The sequence below is a fragment of the Chenopodium album genome, chromosome 17 (genome assembly GCF_948465745.1).
Source record: "Chenopodium album chromosome 17, dcCheAlbu1.1, whole genome shotgun sequence".
In the NCBI taxonomy this organism is placed as follows: domain Eukaryota; kingdom Viridiplantae; phylum Streptophyta; class Magnoliopsida; order Caryophyllales; family Amaranthaceae; genus Chenopodium; species Chenopodium album.
In genome coordinates, this window is record NC_137850.1 from 12,852,318 (window position 1) to 12,867,816 (window position 15,499).

Below are 15,499 nucleotides of genomic sequence, written 5' to 3' on the forward strand. Positions count from 1 at the left end.
AATATATAATTATATACTATTATAGAGTTTCCGTCCTGGACCGGATAATTTCGGTTTTTACCCGGGTCGGACTAGAAATCCAAAATCACTTATTTTTAGGGGAAAAGGACCGGACCGTAATCAATCGACTCGGGTCGGTCCGATCCAATTCTTGTCTGGTTACAGTCCTGGTCAAAATTTGCAAACTCTTAGTGATAAGTCACTGATATTATTATGACTGGTCACTATTTATATTATGACATGTCACTAATATTATTATTATTATTATTATTACTATTATTAATGTGGAGAAAAAATATTAAAATGGGAAGCTGTTTTACGCCAAAATCGCTCCCCATTACACTTTACATATCATGTGTGAAATGCAAATAGGAAGCGGTTTGGCGCCAAAACTACTTGCCATTCACTACAAATGGGAAGCGATTTGAACCACTTGCCATTTAAATGGGCAATAGGAAGCTCCCCATGCCCAAGCAGTTCAAAAACGCTTCCTATTAGGGTGTTTGAACCGCTTGCCATTTACTTTTTTCTACTAGTGAATGTTTTCATGACATTTATCTTCATTGCCATGACATCTAAGGACTAGCTCCTTACCGATATCATTGAGTTTAATTAAAACTAACGCGTATACCTAGTATACCTTACGCCCCTAGAAAAGTAGGTGAGAACCATAAGGAGGACCACATGGCCTCCTTGCTCCCCACGCAAGAGGGGAAAGGGAGGGTCGTAGGTGAGAACCATAAGGAGGACCACATGGCCTCCTTGCTCCCCAAGCAAACACCCTCCACAAGCTAGGTCCACTAGCGAGGCCTGCGTTGGGCACCAAGGCTGCCTCGTTGGCGGCCTGATGCCTTTACTAGGCCTACCAGCGGCCCACGCGGTATCAGGGCCATGCCAGCAAGCCTCGCATGCATTGCGAGCTGATGGCACGCTGCTGCTGCAATCTCTCGCAAGGCCTAGCGAGCTTCGCTTACCATTGTCCAAGCTTGCGGGATTTGCTGGCACATTCGGGCTGGTGTTGGTCTTGCTAGCATGCCAGCACACATGCTTACGGGGCTAGCGCTGCTAGCATGTGTGCTCGGCCAGCTCGGCAACATGCACACATGCGTGGTTGCTAGGCTTGTGGCCAAGACATGCACATAGCTAGGAGCCTTGCTAGCCTAGCTTGCCTAACCCTCACATGGCCAGGCCATTGTGCGCCTAGGACTTTTGCGCGCGTTGACCTGTTGTTAAACTTATTTCTCGTCTCATCGATTGCATAAATCTACTCGGGGTTCGACGCTCTAAGCTTGAAATATGACGTCTTAGTTTGTAAAATTTCTATCGACTTATTTAATCCCTTAGATTAATTTTTCACCTTGTTTTGGTTATACAATTAGGTGAGACCCAAAGGGTTCAGTCGAGTACAAGCTCAAATATTAATTATGCATTAATATTACTGATCAAAATCAGCCTCCAACTAGGCATTCCAATTACTTGGCCTCACTAAATAATTAGGTTTCCTAATCATCACTTGTGTTGGGTGCAAAGCTCATATGGTTCCAGAGTATTATGACGATTAAAAATATGTGATCACACATTTCAAGGATGGATATACTCACCCCCTTTACATATCTAGTTGTAATCTCTATCCAAAAGGGTAAGAAAAATGAACATTTTATGAGTGTCATTTATGGCACTCAAATGGCGATGTTTTAGAATGTTCTTGGTTGCTTTTATAGCTTCCTTTCTTTCTTTTCACATAGTTTTAGGGTTATATTATTTTGTTTATCTCTTTCTTGCTTATTTCATCTTTTCCTTCTATGTTTTGGGATTTATTGTGTTTTCTGTTTTATTTGTTCTTCTTTCTTTTATTGTAGGGATAAAGTGAAGCCCGAGACCCCTCATGATGATTTCTCGGGTTGGAGGAAGCTCAAAGTGCAAGGCAGAAGCTCTTACATAGCTCACAAGGCAAGGAATGGCTAGCTTCAAGAATTAGTGATTGCGCTCGCATGTTACGCTCAAATGAAAATATGGTGATGAACCCATCGTAATATCCATTTTGGGACTACCATACCTAAATCAAGAGGAGCACACCACCTACATCACGAGCGCACCTTGGAAGATGCCGTGCGCGCAAGCCAGCAGTGCGAGCGCGCAAACCACTAGCGCAGCCGCGCATATCTCCCGTGTGGGTGCGCCACATGGGTTTCCTGCTTTGTACCAAATCGTCGCAGGGCACGCATGCTCGTGAGAGGGCGCGTTCGGACGAGTATATTTTTGGACTTCTACCTTATTTTCTCCTAGTTAGTTTTATACATATTTCCTTTTATTTTTAAAAATAACTAGAATTAGACTTTTACTTCCATTTTTGTACTAGATTTTAGAGAGAGAAACTTGAGAAAGAATTTGTTGATTCCAACTTTTGATCTTCATCTCTATAGACACCTAAAAATGTCTCCCCAAAACCAAACTTGATGATGAGAACCTTTCACCACCATTATTGATCGGTTTGAGTATTTAATCTTTGGAGTGCTTAATCCATATTTCCATTCAATAAACCAACCCAATTCTTAGCCCATTTCCCCACGCCATTAATTACTTTTCACTTTTCGTGTCCACATCAAAAAAAATCGAGATAAAATTATTTTATGGCTCTATAATTTTGATTCAAATATTATTTGGTTGGATAGCCCTTTCAATAATCTTTCCAACAATATATCATAAGCCCAATTCCGACGAAACACGAAGAAGATATGAGCAAAACATTAAACTCGGCCCAAAACCGACACCCTTTCACTAAAACGCCATATCTTTAAATCTACAAAATATTTTGACCTGACTCTAATTCGGATGGAAATTACACTTGATAAGCTTTCCAATGATATATTATATGACTTATTCCGAATTACGAATCAAAAGATATCATAGTTTTAAAAACATGTGAAAACGGGAAAATACCACGCCACGGTATGCACACCGCGTGATGGTGCTCTGCACTGTGTCACGGTGGCCAGCCACGTGTCACGGCACACACACCATGACGCAGTGTTTAATTAGGGTTTTTTCTCCACGACGCCTACCCTTCTAGGGTTCCATGCTTCACCCTATTCTTTTCATCTATAAATACGAACCTGATATCATCAGTTTTGGGGCATCAAATAATCCTCTATTCTCTCTTATATGCTCTAGCCTAAACACTAGCCTACCCTATTTTATTTCACAATACCTCCCCAAAGCACTCCAAGGAGTAAGTACTTTACCCGAGGTTTCGTCCTTAAACCAAGGCGTGACAGGTAGAACTATTTGAGGGTTTGGCCCCAAATCAACTTTATTTAATTTGATTTCATTTATTGTTTATTAATTTCGTTGAAGTTACTAACGCGTTTATTATTTTGTAATAGCAAGCAAACAAAATCAAAGTAAGGAATCATGTTCCTTTTGTTTCTATTATTTTTCTAACGATTTTTATTATGTTTGTCATATATTAAATGTTTGATTTGTTGTTGAATTTCTTCAAATATTAATGTTTATTTTATTATATTTTTTATGATCACCATAGTGCATGTTTAAAGGGAATATGTAATTGAATATCACACCTAATAAGATAATTTGGACAACCGGTTTAGGATTCTTTTTAATCTTGTTATTTAATTAAAGTGATCACAATATTTTAGAACGAATTATATGTTGCATTAAAATTCAACCAATTTAACATAATAATAGTTTGGAGCAAATTGAATATTTTGTTTGTATGCCTTTGAGATCGCAGGAATCACTTTTCACTATAAGAATCAAGTAGAGGTCAATACGGGTGAATGTGACTCCATGACTCACTTCGTACCATCATCCCCGATCCTCTTTTCGTGGTTCCGAACCATATGGAGTTAGTAATCTCATGGATTATGAATGGGGTGTAACCTTCACGGGTCGATAGTTGTTGCCTATCATTGTCCCTTATTCGTAGTTGCCTTAAATGATCCGTGAACGGTTTACAAGTTTCTTAAAAACTTGTTGGCGGCTCCCTACTTTCCTTGTCCCTAATCGTATGTCAATTCCCACTTCCTATGAGTGCCAAGTATATTCACACATGCTTAATGTAGGCGTGCTTCAAACGACGCCTACAAATACAAGCATAATTTCTTTGATAAATCAGAGTTTGTAAAATTCTTCTTCTTAATCCAATTTCTTTGCTTTTAATCTTGTGAATTGTTGCAATTTTAAGTTTGTTGGTTAATTTGATCTTTATTAGTTTGTATTGCAATTACGATGATGTTAATGATGATAAGCTTAGTTTTGCTTCTTCAATTCATAATGATTATTGAGTAGAATATTTGCTAGGGTGATGGTGAAGCATGATTGAATGATGGATTATTGCTAATTAAAGGAATTTTATTGATTAATTGTTGTAATTAAATTGGTTGATAGATTTGTGAATGTGTTTGGATTGATAGGAGTAGCTAACCTTGATTTTAAAACTAGATTGCATTGCATTTCCTAATGACATGACAATGACAAGTTTACCTTTACAAAGGTCACTATGGTTGTCCTCCGGGCTATACCAGGAGTTGGGAGCCTCTTTCATTACCATAATTTAACTAATTGCCTCAATGACAAGTTGACCTTTACAAAGGTCACTATGGTTGGCCTCCGGGCTATACTAGGGGTTAGGAGCCTCATAGCCCTTCGGCCAGTTTCTCCAAAGATTTAGGTGATGATGACGAGGTTCCTAATGGTAATGAGGTCAGTCCTGGTGGCCAATAATCTCCTACTTTTGCTTTTTCCTCCATCACTTTACTTGTTGATTGTTTGTTTTTCATGATGGGATGTTAAGATAATTTCATTTAAGCTTATGGGAAATTATTCATGATTAGGGGAGGGGTGTGTGTCTTGTGTGTGCTTGTTGTTGATATGCTTGGTCTTTATTCTTCTTGTTGTGCATGATGCTTTTCCTTAGTACATGGGGATTTTGTTGTTTGTTGTTGTGATGATGATGACTTCATCATGACGATTTTTGATGATTTTGATTATGTTCTTGATGATGTTGGTTTTTGTTGATTATAATGATGACATGATAATGATGATGATTATGCTAACTTTAATCCAAACCCTTGAAATCCAATGTTTTTTTTAGCTTAGTGCTTTTTTTCTTTGTTTTTATTTTGAAGTTACTAACATTTGTTTTGTGTATAGTTTGTTTTCTTTTCTCTTTTCTAATCTTGTCTTGTAGATCAAGCATGGCTTTCTTAGAGCTACATGAAGGTGTAAGCTTCCTTATGCTTCTTTTCTTAGCTTAGCTTGGAACGTTTGGTGAGATTTTTCTATTTTCCCTTCTTTTATTTTCTTTCTTGTTTGCATAGTAAAGGTTTAAATTAGGAAGAGTTGAACGATTCGAGGTTGTTTGCTTTCATCACTTTAAGGGTGTTTGGGGCCATTGGCGATGTAGTTGAATTGGCACTTGTTTATCGATTGGGATATATATGATCTTGCATGCATACACATTTGAACTCTTCTTCTTCTTTTTCTTCTTCTTCTTCTTCTTCTTCTTCTTCTTCTCTTTTCTTTTCCTTCTTTTTTTTTTTGGTTAAATATGAAAATTCTAAAAAGTTTTTTGTTTGAGGCAAAGTCTTGTGTTCCTTATTATGATTGCTTTTTTTTGGCGTAATACCATTTAAACTTGTATATTTTGATGTATGTCTTCCTAAAAGTTAACGATGTGCACGTTTTGAGAGTATGCTCGGTTGATTCTAGGATAAAGTATAGTAAAATCAAAGTTTATCACCAAGATAAACAAACTTTGTTAATCTTGATGGCATATTGGTAAATAAAGCTATATTATTCCTTGTTTTAAGAATATAATTGATTAGCTGGACAACGACTTTACAACAACATTCATGAAAAGTTTAAAGTGATAGCTAAGGTTTACTTAACGGTTGTTTGATGAAAAATAACGAATATTAACTCAAGTTAGATACTATTTAATAAATTTTACAAATTTTGGGGAAAAGTTTAGAGAAAGAAATGTGGCCTTGGAAGAGTATGATAATGGGTAGCAATTGTTTTCAATTGTTATGTTCTTAATTAAGATCTTGTTGGTCCTTATTAATCCAATCAACAACTTCCCCACTTAGTAAATTATTGAGTAAATTCATCTATGGAGTTATGTTCATCGATTTTTTTTTCCAGAGATGGTGGCAGCTTCACTGCTTCAATGAATGACTTTAATGGAGGAGTTTAAAGGAGGACGAGGCCAACCCTACCCTTAGGGGTTCACCATGCCCTTAATTACACCCTTTTTCATAGGGTTTTTTTTTTACATGGCGGCAAAGCCGCTAAAGCTGGTGGTGTTGTAGGATGGGTAGAGACATAGAGACATAGAGACTTGTAATCTCTCATTATCAGACAAGTTTTTCTCGAGGCGTGGAAAATTTTTGGTCGTTACACATTTCTCGAGTCATAGAAGTCAGCAATTGTGTCCCAAGGCGTGGACATTTAATGTCCCAAGGCAGAGTGGCTCATGATAGGGTTCTCGAGGCGAGGAAACTATCTCAAATCAGACAAGCTTTTCCCGAGGCGTGCAAAATTGTTGCTCATTGCACACTTCACGAGGCGTAGAAGTCAGCGATTTTATCACCTTCTAACGGATTGCTCAAAGCGTAGTGGTTCACGGTTGGGTTCCCGATGCGAGGAAACTATCTCATATCAGACAAGCTTTTCCCGAGGCGTGGAAAATTGTCAGTCGTTGCATACTTCTCATATCAGCATTCTCGAGGCGTGGAAAATATCATCTAATAGCATTCTCGAGGCATGGAAAAACATCATCTAATTGCATTCCCAAGGCGTGAAAAAATATCATAACAGTCTTCCCGAGACGTGGAAAATTATCATCTGGTGGATTTCTCAAGGCGTAAAAAACTACCAAAACGTCTTTGTTGCCATGTACTAGTGTCAAATACACATTATATTCCTTTAATTTACTCCTTTATCTGTGGAAGTAACACTTTTTTGCAGGCATCGGTGTATACAAAGTGATTTAGAATCGCATAACGTCTTAAATCATTCTCTGTCCCTATCGACTACTTTGACTATCGATTTCGAGACTGACGTTTCTACAAACTCAGTCAAAGTGGGGGCTTCTGTAGACACCTAAAAATGTCTCCCAAAACAAAACGAGATGATGAACAACTTTTCACTGTCATTATTGATCGGGTTGAGTATTTAATCTTTGGAGTGCTTAAATCCATGTTCAATTCAATAAATTTTATAAACCAACCCAGTTCGTAGCCGGTTTCCCCAAACCATAACTTATTGCCTTCTTCTTTTGTCCACATCACAAAACCGAGCTAAAATTATTTTTTGGCCCTATAATTTTGATCCAAATATTATTTAAATTAGGCCTTTCAATAATCTTTCCAACAATATATCATAAGCCCAATTTCGATGAAACATGAAGAAGATATGAGCAAAACACTAAACTCGGCCCAAAACCGACACCCTTTCACTAAAACACCATATCTTTAAATCTAAAAAATATTTCGATAATTCGGTTGGAAATTACACTTGATAAGCTTTCCAATGATATATTATATGACTTATTCCGAGTTACAAATCAAAAGATATCATAGTTTTAAAAACGTGTGAAAATAGGAAAATACCGCACCACGGTATGCACACCGCGTGACGGTGCTCTACACTGAGTCACGGTTTCCAGCCACGTGTCACGGCACACATGCCGTGACGCGGTGTTTAATTAGGGTTTTTTCTCTACGACGCCTTCACTTCCAGGGTTCTGTGCTTCACCCTATTCTTTTCCTCTATAAATACGAACCTGGTTTCATTAGTTTTGGGGCATCAAATAATCCTCTATTCTCTCTTCTATACTCTAGCCTAAACATTAGCCTACCCTATTCTCTCACAATACCTCCCCCAAAGCACTCCAAGGAGTTTGTACTTTACCCGAGATTCCGTCCACGTTAAAATTGCCGCGCAGCGGTACATTGGGACGTGTCACAGAACTTTGTACTATGTCACAACAATTTTTTAGGGTTTTATTTTCGCGACGCTTCAATTTTAGGTTTTCGTACCTCACCCCTCATATTTTCTCTATAAATACGAGGCTGATTTCCTCAATTTCAGGGCACCAAAAGCAATTCTCTCTTCCTCTCTTATACATCAACACACATTCTCTTCTTTCTCTCTCTAACATTCTAAGCCTTAAACCTATTCTCCTAATTACATCATTCCTTCCTTAAGCATTACAAGGAGTCTGTACAACAGCCGAAGTTCCGTACTAAAACCAAGGCGTGAAAGGTAGAACCGACTGAGGGTTTGGACCAAATCTACTCTACTTTTTATTTAATTTAGTTTCAATTTGATTCATATTTTTATTGGAGTTACTAACAATTTATTCATGATGTAGCAATTCAAAGAAACGCAGAACGTGTGGTAATTAATTCATTATTTACTCCTATTTTTATTCTTTATTGCTAGTATCATGATAAGGGTTATTATTATGATTTAATTTGACTAACGTTTGTGGTTAAATTGCTTCCGATGTTAATGTTGATTTTATTATATTCATCGATCACCGTATTGAATATTTGAAGGGAATATATAATTGAATATCACGACTAATAAGATAATTTGGACAACCGGTTTCGGTTCCTTTTAATCTTGTTGTTTAATTGAAGTGATCACGATACTTTAGAATTATATATTGCATTAATATTAGTTTGGAGCAAATTGAATCTTTGTTTGCATGCCTTTGAGATCGCATGAATCACTTTTTACAATAAGAATTAAGTAAAGGCCAATACGGGCGAATGTGACTCCATGACTCACTTCGTACCATCATCCCCGATCCTCCTTTTGTGGTTCCGAACCATATGGAGTTAGTATTCTCATGAATTATGAATGGGGTGTAACCACTAGTAGAAAAATTGAAATAAACATCGCTAATTGGCCACCGGTTCAACCCAAACCCGTGGCAAAAAAAATTGGGGGGAAGAGGTAAACAGTTATTGCCACCGGTTCAAACTAAACCCGTGGCAATAACAATAAGGCCACCGGTTTTGAACCGGTGGCAATAATCTATTTAATTAATTAAAAAAAAAAAAACGCGCCACAACTCTTTTCTTCTTTCTCCAATTCCTCGACTTCCTGTTTCATTCTCAACAGCCCTGCTTCCACAAACTCCCCCTCACTCTCCAACGAACACCCCCGCACCACCCTCCACCAGCAACCACAACCACCGCGACCGCACCACCCTCCACCACCTGCGCGCACCCCCTCCACCATCAGCAGCAAGCAGCAGCATTGAGTCCACCACCAGCAGCAGCATTGAAGTCCACCACCTGCCGCCGCGCGCTTCCACCAGCAGCGCCACTGTGCCGCCGCGCCGCATTGAGTCCGCCTCCTCTCTTCGCCGCCGCGCCGCTGAGTTCCCTCCACCACGGACCACCGTCCTTCTCTCCTCCCTTTCATCTCCACCTAGGGTTAGTTTTAATTTTTTTTTGCATTTAGAATAATGTTTAGGCAAATTAAAATTAAGTAAGTTTTGAATATAATTAACCCTATTTTTCTGAATTTTAGCTTGTTTTATTAAGAAATTTTGAACAATTTAGGTTGTTATATTCTTAGGTAGAGATTAGGAAAAAAGTTATTTGAATTTTCATAAGTTCTAATGGGTAATTTTTATTAAATTAGAGATTATTAGTAACCTTGTTACTTAATTAGTTGAATTTTGGTAGTATGTTTTTTTGTGTAATTATATTAATTGGTATGTTTTAATGTGTAACTTTAGGTTGTTTTATAGTTCTTGACAAAAGTACTAACTTTTATGTTGTTTTATTTTGTTTATTTTTGTAGATTCGTATATATTGAAGCACAAGTTTATTAGCTACTCAAGTGGGAAGTTCGTGACATTACTTCCATTGTACTTGCGATAGATATTGGTATGAACTATAATCTTTATGGAGCTATATTTCTTTCTATTTATCCATTTGATAAAAGTTTGTTCATGATATTGCAAGTTATGTCTTGTTGAATGTTTGCATCATCATATGCCTAGATACTCGTTCAAGGCTTTCTCATTAGGAGAAAGTCTTGAATAGTCCCCGGTTGGGACTGTTCTTGAATGTTTACTCTCACTTAGGTGGTGAATGTATGTCTTTTTTTCGATTTTAAGGAACATCTTGGCTTTTCATTTCTTCACCATGTTCTCTGGGTACATATGTGGGTAAGTAATTATCTACATCGTGTACTTGGAGAACTGGGGGGAAGTGCTGCCGGATTTTCCTTAAAATTGGAAAGTTGACATACATTCACTAGTGAGAGTAGACATTCAAGGATGGGTTAGGTTGGAGTGATAAGGACACTTTGGAAACATGCATTTTTTCACTATATGAATGGTTTATTCACGGTGTGTACTTGAAGTTGATTTACGTAAAATATGTAGCAATTGTACATTATTCATAATATGTTGCTATATATGTTTAGAGACACTTTACTAAATGGAGAAGGCTCGTGGTTGGATGTATGGTAGACGTGATACATTGGAATTTTGGAATGGGGTTCAAGAGTTTTGCAAGACGGCTTTATCTTATCAGCGCAAAATGGGTGTGGAATACCTATACTGTCCTTGTGTTGATTGTAAAAATGTGAAGGTGGTCAATAGTGTTGAGATCATTAGAGATCATGTACTTTGTCGTGGGTTTAGACTTAAATACGATGTGTGGATTTGGCATGGTGAAAGTGGAGAGTATAGTGGGGATCTTGATGGGAATGATGTGCATGACAGAAGCAATAATTAGATTCATGTGGGGTTAGAATGTGAGAATGATGAATATGTTTTTGAGGATGGTGAGGATGGAGCTGAGGATGATCCAGTAGATGAGGTCGAGGATGAGGACGTGGATGAGATGTTGCATAATGTCGAAGGTGATGTGTTTGAATTACTTTCGGAGGCTTCCAAAAAGCCTTTGTACCCTGGGTGCAAAAAATACTCCAAACTTTCTGCCGTGCTAACACTTTTTAACATTAAGTCGAAGCATGGGTGGACGGACGTCAGTTTCACTTCTTTGTTGACCGCATTAAGTGATATCTTGCCTGATGGGAATGAAATTCCTAAGTCTTACTATTATGCAAAGAAGCTGATGTGTCCGTTTGGTTTGGAGTATAAGAAGATACATGCATGTCCTAATGACTGTATTTTGTATCGTAATGAGTATGAACAATTGGAGGAGTGTCCACGATGCAAGCAGTCGCGCTACAAGCGCATGAGTTGCAATCCTGGTACGACGGGACCTCCTGCTAAGGTGTTGTGGTATCTTCCTATTATTCCAAGGTTTAAGCGTCTATTCTCAACTCCAAAAGACGCTACAAACTTGAGGTGGCATGCCGAGGGAAGACAGAAAAACAGAATGCTGAAGCATCCGGCTGACTCCTCGCAATGGAAGAACATTGATTTGAAGTTTCCGGAGTTTGGTAATGAAGTCAGAAATTTAAGACTTGGGTTGTGCACAGACGGGATGAATCCATTTGGCACTCTTAGTACCCAGCACAGCACTTGGCCTGTTCTTTTGGTGACCTACAATTTGCCTCCTTGGTTATGTATGAAACGGAAGTATATAATGCTTTCATTGCTAATAACGGGGCCTAGGCAACCTGGAAATGACATAGATGTTTACCTTGCGCCACTAATTGACGATTTGAGGAAAATGTGGGACGAAGGGGTTTCTTGTTTTGATGCTCATAAGAACGAGATGTTTACATTGCGTGCAGCCCTTATGTGGACCATGAATGACTTTCCTGCATATGGCAACCTGTGTGGGTACAAGGTTAAAGGGAAAAAAGCATGCCCCATTTGTATTGATGACACATCAAGCATATACCTGATGAATTCTCACAAAGATGTGTACTTAAGGACTCGAAGGTTCCTTAGGCGTGATCACCCGTACCGTAGGCAGAAAAAGGCTTTCGATGGGACAGTGGAGGAGGAGATTGCGCCTAGGCCATTGACGGGTGTTGAGGTTTACGCTCGAGTTAAGGGTATACGAACGGTGTTTGGAAAATATGAAAAAGCTCCGGTCTCAACAGCTCTTTTTAAAAAAGAATCAATCTTGTGGAAGCTTCCGTACCGGAAAGAACATGATGTTAGGCACTGCCTTGATGTGATGCATATAGAGAAGAATGTGTGTGATGCTCTTGTGGGAACGCTTTTTAATAGTTCAGGCAAAACAAAGGATGGAAAGGGTGTACGGTTAGATTCCAAGAGATGGGGATTCGTCCGGAATTATGGCCTCAGGACAAGGTTAGAAAGGGGAAGGATAGAAAGGGAAAGGAACCGGAACAGGAAAATGTAAATGTTTCGAAAAAAGAAAAGGGGAAGAGCAAGGGAAAGGGAAAGGCCGCGGATGCTTCAAAGAGTAGAGATGATGAGGGTCAAGGCAAGGTTGAGAAGAAGTATTTACCACCGGCTTGCTACACATTGTCAAGGGTAGAAAAGCGGATGTTTTGTGCATGTCTTTACGGCATTAAGGTTCCCTCTGGGTACTCATCTAACATGAAAAGATTTGTATCCTTAAGTAGCGAAATGAAGTTGACAAGTATGAAATCCCATGATTGTCACATGTTGATGCAAATATTTCTACCGATTGCAATTCGTGGTATTTTACCGATGCACGTGGAAAATATGGCCAAGCGTGACGGAGGAAGAGTGGAAAGAATTTGTTATTCAAAAAACAAGACCCAAAGCAATTGTAAGAACTAGTAAATCTAATGAGAATTGTATAATATATTGACTCTTTTTGCAGTAATGATTCTAACATTTGTATTTATGTAGGAACTTCGAGAGCAAAACAAGGCAAATACATTGCAGAAGGAGTACCTTCATAAGACGAGGGCCAAGACATTTGGTGAATGGAGGCCTACTTGGTTGAAGGAGGGTATATACCCTACTTTGCTGCCTGGGTCATCCAAAGAACCCTCCGACTCCACGATCACTACGTTGGTTAGTCGTGCTGGCGATTTCATTTGTTCTCTACATTCCTTTGATAAGGAAACCGGAAAATGGGTCACCAAAGAACCGGAAAAAAAAGTGGCTGATAAACTTGTAAGCTATTTGAAACTTTTGCATAACTTTACCATCTAAAAACATTATATGTATTCATGTTGACATTTTTTCTTATGCTACAGCTTGAGTATACTACAGAAGTTGTTGAAGGCAAGCTGGTCCCGACTATAGAGAAAGACCCGTTCACCTTGGCTTTGGGAAAGCCCTACCATCCAGGCCGGGTAGTAGGTATGGGAGGGACGTTGCTAGGATGGGAAAAAGTCATGGGTTCGGAATACACAAAATTGGGAAGATCTCGGCCAAGTGTTAACTCACCGGAGGACTTGGATGCCAAGGTGGCATCCATCAAGGAACAAGTACGCAATGAGTTAGTAGGTGAGTTCAATGCTTGGGCGAAGCAAATGAACTTACCCTTGCCGTTCCCCTCGACTACACCGGTCGACTCAAGTAGCCACCCAAAAGGACAAGGAGAAGATGATAGAGATGGAGAAGATGAGATACATGAGGTAGTTTTCAATCTATTAGTTTTGGCATAGTGAGTTATGTGAGATCAAATGTGACATTTTTGAATAACTATTGCAGGTTGTTACTCCCACACATGCGGACTCGAGGGAGCTTGATGATCCAACACCCCATGAATTTCCAGATTTAGAGGTGAATTTAGGATAATCTATTACTTTTAACATAGTGAATTTCGTTAGATGATCAATTGTATACGAATAGACCTTTTTTTTTTATAATTTCTGGTTTTACAAGTGAATTTCGTTAAATGATGTAGGTAGACACCGAGTGTACACTTCTAGCCCCAGGGCTATCAAATAGTGAAGAGTTGCAGTTGGTGGCGCATGGTAGTGCACAAGCGACGAGAGGAACGGTCCATTTCCAAGGGCTTTGGCCACAACATTACGCGGTCGGCATCAATTCTGTCGTAGCTGGGTTCAAAAACATCCCACTACCGGTGCCTATAGTGGATGATGGGATTACTCTTCTTTGGCAAGCAAAAGGTAGCTATGTCCAATGGCCTCGTGCTTGGGTAAGGTTGATCAACGAGGTAATAATTTTTTAACATGTGCTAAATAACAAATCTGAATGCCCTTTGATATTATTCGGTTTTTTTTAACAAAAAAAAAAAAAAAAAAAAAACTTGTGCTGCCTGGGCTGCAGCAGCCTCGGCAGGTGCTGCCTGGGCTGCAGCAGCCACGGCAGGTGCTGCCTGGGCTGCAGCAGCCTCGGCAGCTGCTGCCTGGGCCGCTGCCGCCTCGGCAGCCCATGCCTGGGTCGCTGCAGCCTCGGCAGCCCATGCCTGGGCCGCTGCAGCCTCAGCAGCCCATGCCTGGGTGGCATGCTGCAGTTGGTGGCGCATGGTAGTGCACAAGCGACGAGAGGAACGGTCCATTTCCAAGGGCTTTGGCCACAACATTACGCGGTCGGCATCAATTCTGTCGTAGCTGGGTTCAAAAACATCCCACTACCGGTGCCTATAGTGGATGATGGGATTACTCTTCTTTGGCAAGCAAAAGGTAGCTATGTCCAATGGCCTCGTGCTTGGGTAAGGTTGATCAACGAGGTAATAATTTTTTAACATGTGCTAAATAACAAATCTGAATGCCTTTTGATATTATTCGGTTTTTTTTAACAAAAAAAAAAAAAAAACTTGTGCTGCCTGGGCTGCAGCAGCCTCGGTAGGTGCTGCCTGGGCTGCAGCAGCCTCGGCAGCTGCTGCCTGGGCCGCTGCCGCCTCGGCAGTCCATGCCTGGGCCGCTGCAGCCTCAGCAGCCCATGCCTGGGCCGCTGCTGCCTGGGCCGCCGGTGCATCCTTGGCAGGTAACTCCTTGTTTATTGCGTTCGTATAGCTTAACCCCCGGCCTAGAATTTTTGATCCTCCATTTACTTTGTTTGATTAGATTTCGAAAAAAGGCCACACCTCAAAGCGAAGGAAGGTGGAGAAGCCCAAAAGCGTTGATCAACCTACAAAGAAGATGAGTGAACAAGGGTCGAAGAGTGAACAAGTGTCAAAAAAGAATTCTTCGAAAGGTTCAGCCATGCAACCTACCCCACTTGTTGGAGAATGTCCTTCAATCGCTCACTAAGGGCTTAACGTTTCTACACAATCGTGTTAGCCATTTGCCTAGTGACGATCCCATTGAATTTGCACTACCTAAGGCAATGTTCCACTATGATGAGGATGCAAGTGCATGGTTAAACAAACAAGATGTGAAGGAATTTTTAGGAGGTTCTAGCCTTAGCATTTCTCTCATTCAAATATTCATGAGGTATGGGAACATGGCACTAAAATTGAATATGTTAATTCATATTAGTGTTGTTTATCCTTGATATGTTAATCAATTTGTCATTGTCCATGCACGCAGAGCACTACGGGAGCACTTAAGTGACACTAATTCCCCTGGTAAAGTTGGGTGGTTATGCCCCGAATAGACATCCGAGACT